The sequence below is a fragment of the Monodelphis domestica genome, chromosome 2 (assembly GCF_027887165.1).
Source record: "Monodelphis domestica isolate mMonDom1 chromosome 2, mMonDom1.pri, whole genome shotgun sequence".
NCBI classification, from domain to species: Eukaryota; Metazoa; Chordata; class Mammalia; order Didelphimorphia; family Didelphidae; genus Monodelphis; species Monodelphis domestica.
This window is the reverse complement of record NC_077228.1, coordinates 70,144,487-70,152,138: the sequence shown is the minus strand read 5'-3', so window position 1 is coordinate 70,152,138 and position 7,652 is coordinate 70,144,487. Positions and strand designations below refer to the sequence as shown.

The 7,652-nt window shown below is 40.4% G+C and overlaps 1 protein-coding gene across 1 annotated transcript in view; it reads left to right on the top strand.

Moving 5' to 3' along the window:
• Positions 1-6,701: 6,701 nt before the first annotated feature.
• The window catches only part of KIAA0040 (KIAA0040 ortholog), a 41,243-nt gene continuing 40,292 nt past the window's right edge, over positions 6,702-7,652 (top strand). The window contains exon 1 of the mRNA XM_016429951.2: positions 6,702-7,187. The gene's annotated coding sequence lies outside the window, so the exon portion shown is untranslated. The remainder of the gene's footprint in view (positions 7,188-7,652) is intronic.

Here is a 7,652-nt window from a genome sequence, read left to right as displayed (position 1 = left end):
TGGCACACAGTAAGCATTATTATAAATGTTAGTTATTATTATTATTATTACAGATAATAGCATCAACTTCTCAGTGTTATTGTAACAATCAAATAAGATAATATATGTAAAAATATTCTGCAGACTTAAGAGCACAATATGAATGCAAGCTACTAAATGTGATAATGTGCGTAAATTGTTTGCAACAAACATTAGCCATTAATAAGCTAGGACTTGGAAGTGGAGAGTGGTGGGGTGACTATAACAACTTTCCATTTTTTTTCTATTAGGTTCAAAAAACCTTTTGTTAGTTTACTCTGGAGAGGTTGGCCATTGGATGTGTTCTGTGTCTAGCTGCAATAGACTGATAACTGGATTCCTAACAATATACAAAAGTTTGCCTCCATACCCATGAACACTCAGAGGACCCCACTGTTATATGTCTCTTCCAGCTCCAACTACTAGGAATATTTGCAACTAAGTCAATAAATATTTCTTGGTATCATGGCCTTTTAGAGATAGAAAGGGCTTTTAAGGTCACCTAGTCCAACTTCCTCATTTTATGGTGGAGGAAACTGAGAAGTGGCTTTATCCAAAGTCATCCAGGTACTGTTAGATAGGAACTAGAACACACATCTCCTGATAGCTGATTCAGTGTTCATTCCACTGTGCATGACAAGAAGGGAAAAGTCAAAATTTGGTAATAGAATTAAGACAATTACACAGAATTACTATAATAGGAAAATGACAAGTCTCGAGACCTACAAAGCGTTGTTCTGGAATATAAGGAATGAAAGACATTTTTTTGACTACAGGGCTCAAGGAAGACTTTCATGAAAGAGGTAGAATTCGAACTAGGTCTTAAAGTATAAATAAGATTTTAAAACTAGATTTTGGGACAGAAGGAGATGATTAGAAGTAAAGGTGAGCAGAATTCCAGCCACAGACAACAGTACTAATGAAGAGACAAAGATTCACCCAGCCACAAAAAAGTTGACACTAGTTGAAAAACCTAGAATCCCCAGAATTTCAGTATTTAAGGAGACCACAGAGCCCATCTACCCCAATCCATGACTGAAAAGGGTCTCCCCTCTACAGCACACCAGCAAAGTGGTCATCTAAGTTCTGCTCAAAAATCTCCATTGAGATTGTAGCAGCAAAGATCTATAGGAAAAACAATTAGAACTATCTAGTACAACATCCTCAGTTTACACATGAAGATATTAAGACCCAGAGAGATTAAGTTATTTTCCTTATCTAGCAGTTCTTCATTCTCCTTTACTGGGTCTTTATCCAATCCATTACCATTAACCATAGTTGTCCTCCAAGACTCTACCCTGGGTCCTCTTCTCTCTAATCAACTCCCTTGGATTTAATGATCATTTCTATACAAATGAACCATATCTGCTTACCCAACCCTAATGTCTCTCCAGATCCTTCAAGTTTGTACCTCCAACTGCCTATTGAAGATCTCAAACTTGGATCATAACTCATAGATATCTTAAATTCAACATGTCCAAAACCAAACGTATTATCTTTCCCCACCAAGTCCTCCTCTCCTCTAATCTCCCTAGTACTGTTGAGGGGTACCATCTTCCTCTTGGTTCCAAACTTAGTTATCATCCTCAACTCCTCACTCTCACTTGCCATATTTAATTTATTTTCAAGCCCTGGCAATTCTGCCTCCTCGATATCTTTCAAATATGTCCACTTTTCTTCTCTGACACTACCATCATCTTGGGGCCAGGCATCATCATCTCAGATTTGGACCATTACAATAATGTTCCATTCTCTATTCTGTCAAAGTGGTCTTCCTACATCACATCTTTGACCAAGTTGGAGTTAACATCAAGTATTTACTTAATAAACCCCAGTGGTTTCCTATAATCTCCAGGATTAAATAGGACACCTTTTGCTTGTATTTTAAAGCCCTTCATAACATGACTCCTTTCTGCCTTTCCAGTTTTCTTACACCTTATTCTCATCCATTCACTCAGTAATCCAGCAACACTGACTTCTTTGATGTTCCTCTTTCAACTATCTCTGAATTCCATGATTTTCCTCTGGGATGCTCCTGTTCCTAGAATTCTCTCCCTCCTCTTGGCTTCCCTGGATTCCTTCAAGTAAAAGCTAAAATTCTTCATTCTGCAAGAAGACTTTCCTGGTCTTTCTTAATATTAAAGCCTTCCCTCTAAGAGTATTTCTCATTTGACTTGTATATGTCTTATTTACCCATTTGGTTGTTTTAATGTCTTCCCCTCGCCCCATCAAATTTTGAACTCCTTGAGGACAGGGACAGTTTTGCTCTGATTTATATCCTCAATGCTTAGCCCAGAATCAGGCACATAGTAAGCTCCTAATAAATACTTGATTTAACTTGACTTATTCAAGGTCACAAAACAGTAAGTTACTGAGCTAGGATTTGAACTTGGCAAAACCACTGCCTTCTATTATGCTTTTAGACACTCAAAATTGTTAGGAAGTTTGTAAATCAAGGCTAAATTTGCCTCTTTGCAACTTGTATTTACCTGCCAATTTCACTCTCTGAGGCCAAGCGGAATAAATTTTCCTTCTTCCACAGGTAAACCTTATAATCATTCAAGCCTACTGTTGTGCCTTCTCCCCATATCCACTAAAACTTCACTTCTCTGGGGTAAATGTATTGGTTCCTTTCAATAGATCCCACACAGAATGAAATGTCCAAGCCCTTCACCATCCTGGTGATTTGCCATGTCCTTGAAATATAAATAATTCTCAGTAGAATAGATAACTTGAAAGAAGGAAAAGGAATTGGGTTTTCCATCTTGCTTTTTTATAGAAAATATATCAAAGAATCCCAGAATCTCAGAGTTGGCAAGGCCACCTGAAGCCTTCTAGTGAAACCTATTTAGAAATTCCCTCTAGAAAAGTCAATATTGATAGTTGACCTATGTCTATTGCTTTAAAGTTTGCAAAGCACTTTACTAATGTTATTTTATTTGGTTTCCCCAATAACTGGTCATCTAGCCTCTGCTTAAAGACCTCAGATCAGGAGGAGCCTATGAGCTCCCAAGGCAACACATTCTTTGGGATCATTTTGACCATTCAAAAGTTTTTCCACTAAATCAAAGTCTATCTTTTGTAGACTTCTTCCCTAGCTCTTTATTCATTCCTGTCCATAGCAAAAGACCCACTCACTCTCTTTCAGCCAAGATGGAATCTTCCCCCCTGTTTTATTCTTTCCCAAGACTTTAGCATCCTATGGAGATTTCATGTTAGCTACAAAGAAGTCATTGGTGGCTCTGCCAAAAAAGTTGTTGTAAAATATTTTTACTCTTTCTCTAAAGGTAAGCAATGAAGCTATCGTTTGGGCAACATCTCTTAGCTTGGCACTGTGCATCTTGTTTCTAGATGTGACATCCATTTTATAGTGTTATTGAAGCCCAACATAGAGATGTAAGCTCAAACTGTAGCATAAGAATAATTATTATTATTTAAAAAGCAATTCCCCCCAGCAACCCTGTAACTGGAGTATTATTTCTATTTTACAAATGAGCACACTGAGTCTTAAGGAGGCTAAATGACTTTTTCCTGATCACATAATTAGAAATGGGCAAAAACTAGGATTCAAATATGGGCTTTCTAGCTCAAATTCTGATACCATTTCTACTAAATCATGTTGCCTTTATAGATTTCTGGTATTCCTATAATCTGGTACAGGCCCTGACTGCCAGGCAGAAACAAACCTAAACTCATCCTGGTAAGATTCTGTCATGCTATTAATCACATTCAGGGAAAGATTTTCTATAGTATTCCTCTTATTAAATACCAGTCAAACCCCTAAATAAGTATGAGCAAAAATTAAAGGGGAAAAAAACTAGGCCATGACCAAATTAATATTCCTTCCATGGAACAGTTATTTATTTCTTGATCAGATAATAAAAATGACTACTTTACTAGATTTGAACAGTTATTATCAGATTGGAATGACTTAGACCACCATTCAAAGCTCAGCACTTATACTGCCTGCTACATAATAGGGACTTAATAAATATTGGTTGACTTGATTTAGAAATAATTATGGCAGGAACCCACTGTCAAACCAGTGTTCCTGAGAAGCTAGGCATCACGATGCATACAGGGCTTTGTCTGGAGTCAGGAAGATCTTATTTCAAATCTGGCTTCAGACTTGTTAGCTATGTATGTGATCCTGGACAGGTTGCTTAATTTCTGCCTCAATTTCTACAAGTGTAAAAAAATAGCACCAACCTCCCAGGGTTGTTATGATGATAAAATGGGATATCTATAAAGCACTTAGCTCAGTGCACAATGGTGGGTGCTAAATAAATATAGCATTTTTTTTAAAACTACTTAACTATAAACAGGAAATGAGATGAACCAGGGATGGTAGTGTTGAACATTGTTACAGAGTTCAGCTTTGGCCCTTCTAAGATGTCAAACTAAGATCCCTCACTCTAACATACCTCCTTCTAGGCACTTACATCCAAACACCCTACCTCAAATTCTCTTTTGCTGGCTTTCCCAAAAAGCTTATATTCTCCTCCCCAAAAAAGCTTATATTCTCCTCCTGAGTCACATACTTCTTCCACTCTCAGCCTATCACTCCACCCTCTTCCCCATCTGTTGAAGTCTTGCCTTCCTTCAAATTTCCCCTATGATGTTTTCCCCAGCTCCCCCAAGTATGAAAATGATCTCTAAATGATTTTGGCAACTGTGTGAAGATTAGATAAGAGTAGAGAAATGCTTAAGACAGAGCAACTAAAAATGAAACTATTATGAAAAACCTGGTGAGAAATCATGAATAGCTGAACAAAGATGGTAGCTAGATGTGGGGGAGAAATGGGGAAAATGTTGTGGAGACCAGTATGAGCAGATTTCACTACTGATTGGATCTGTGGGATGAGAGTGTGTAAAATTTAAAATTAAAAAGGATATCATTGAATGACAAGGAGAATGGTAGGGTCGTTGATATGATTGAAAAGCTCGGAAGTGATGGAGGGGACATCCATTTTTTCCAAGATAATCCATTTTTTCTTGGCAAGTTGAGTTTGAGTGGCCTATGGGACATCCACTTTGGAACATCAAATACTTGGTGATGCTGTAGAAAGATGTTAATAGAGTCCGTTTCAGTTTATGAGATCAGTCAGTGAATGTAGAGTGAGAAAAGTGAATAAGGTCAAAGTCTTAAGTTCAGGGGATAATAACATGGATGAGAGGAGGCAAGAGTGACTGGAACTAGCAAGAGAACCAAGAGTGAACTGTATCACAAAAACCCATACAAGTGAAAGCATCTAGGAGTAGAGGCTGTCAAATGAAACTAAATTGAAAAGCAGGTGATATTCTGCATGGATACAAAATGTTTCCTCACTGGGAATATTCCAATATAGTCAAATTGCTTATCCCAATGAAATCATAGGTCTAGAGTCTAGACCAGAAGAAAAAATAGACCCTTAGAGTAGTCCTGTCCCCAAAGAGTTGTTTTGAGGGAAAATGAGATAATGTATATAAAGTGCTTGGTAACCATAAAATGTTATATAAATGTCAGTTGTTAGGTTACTCTCCCACCCACCACACCCCCTTTAAAAAAGCTTCCTTCCTTGGATTTCTCAGAACTGGCTGTTCCAAGATCCTGAAGCCTGACACTTGATTTGGTCCTTAATCTACACAGTGCCAGCCCTTTAGATCAAGATTTATCTCTGGGATTCCGTGTATCTAGAGTCTCTTGTGGCAAAAACGAATAGTAGATAGGGAAGAGGGAGGGATTCCTGGTCGGGATAAATGTGTAACTTTTTTTTTTCCTGAAAGGTTACTGGGGTCTCGTTTTTTGTTTTGATTTTGGGGAAAGCTGTCCTTTTCTATCTCTGCTTCTGAAAACTCACCATTTAGATGCGTAGTTTTCATTAATTAATGAAGCTCTGAAACGCAACGATTTTAATTAAAATATATATTTAGGATCGGACAGGGCACGCCAAGTCAGCCTTAGCGTAGCCGCTTGGGGTTTGTGTTTGTCCTGATAAGGCATTGGGAAGCCTCGCCCGACCCCGCCCCGCCCCGCCCCGCCTCCAGTCCCACCTCCCCTCCTAGGTCCAGGAAGTTTGCTCTATTAAGCGGAACCGGGCTATTTTCAGTGAAGTTGGGTTTCCCCAGAGTGAATGTTTTGTTCTCGGGAACCAGGGGCATGAAAGAAACTGTTGGCACTCTCCTATAGGAATGAGAGACGAAGCTGGGTGTTGAAGAGAAGTTATTATGTACGAGGCAGTGTACCTACCAAAAGAGGGGTGAGGGGTGGCTCTGGGTATGCGTGCGTGTGTGTAAGTGTGTGTGTGTATGTACACAACTGCCAAAGCAACCGAGGAATAGTAACGGATCTAGAGAAACTGGGGGGGGGGGGGGGGAAGGGGGAGAGGGAAGGGGAGGCGCCGCTAGTAGCTCTTGTTTCCCTTAGCACAAAAAGTTAAGGATGGATCAACACCAGAAAAAGAGAGAAAGAAGACAGACTGAAAGAGAGAGGAGGGCAAGAGATAGAATGAGACAGAGACGAAGGAGACAGAGAGAAAGGAGGGAGGGAGGGAGGGAGGGAGGGAGAGAGAGAGAGAGAGAGAGAGAGAGAGAGAGAGAGAGAGAGAGAGAGAGAGAGAGAGAGAGAGAGAGAGAGAGAGAGAGAGAGAGAGAGAGAGAGAGAGAGAGAGAGAGAGAGAGAGAGAGAGAGAGAGAGAGAGAGAGAGTCCAATTCACCAATTCAGGAAGTCGTGTCTCTGACATCAGTGACTGTTAGAGTGAAACCTCAAAAATGCAGGGCGTGAGCCAGCTTGAGGGGAGGGAAAACAGAGGGAGCTTTTCTTACAGAGTGCAGACAAGGCAGCCCAGACTCCGAAATGAACTGTCCAGGTACACAAGAAAAAGAGAAGAGGGAGGAGTTTGGGGGAAGGGGCGGGGGGAGAAGGGAGGGGAGGGGAGGAGGCAGAGGGAGGAAGGACTTTGTGTTACTTATCTGACAGCCTAAGACCAGAAAAAACAGTTTCTCACCATTTCCTTTAGATGCTTAAAACATATCAACTTGGGTGGGGGCAAACTGAGGGAGGGGGAAAGAAAGAAGAAAAGAAACTATGAACTTCCTTTCAAAACATTAAGCTGTGGTGACGCAGCTGGGCTTGAGTTCTATTGAGATCGTGGAGGGAACCTAAGAAAGCCGACTCGTGGACTTGGAGGTGAGTTTTGAAGGGCTAGTGGTGTTACCTTGTTTGTTTTTTTGTGAACTTTCTAAGCTGTGTAAAGTTAATAAGATGAGAAAAGACTCTCTGATCTATTTCGTACCTTTGAGGAATGAAAGTGAGTACTCAATTAAAGTGGGGTATAATGACTTTTAATTTTCCGCGCCTCTCCTTCCCCCCCCCCCAACCCCCGCCAACACACAAACACACGTTATTCTCCCTTTAGGTGGGTTCTGAGTCTGTCCTTCCCTATATCAGCATCTGAGACAGCTCGACCTCCTGGCGCAAGTGACTCGACTCTTCTAAACCTCCGTTTCCTCACCTGTAAAAGTGAAAGGCAAATTAGAGGATCTCCATGATCCCTTCTAGCGCTGACATTCTAAGGTGTGCGGAAGGCGCACGTGGGATACTTGGGAGATGGGGACACAGAATTGCTTACTCCAATCGCCAGTAGCTGCGTTC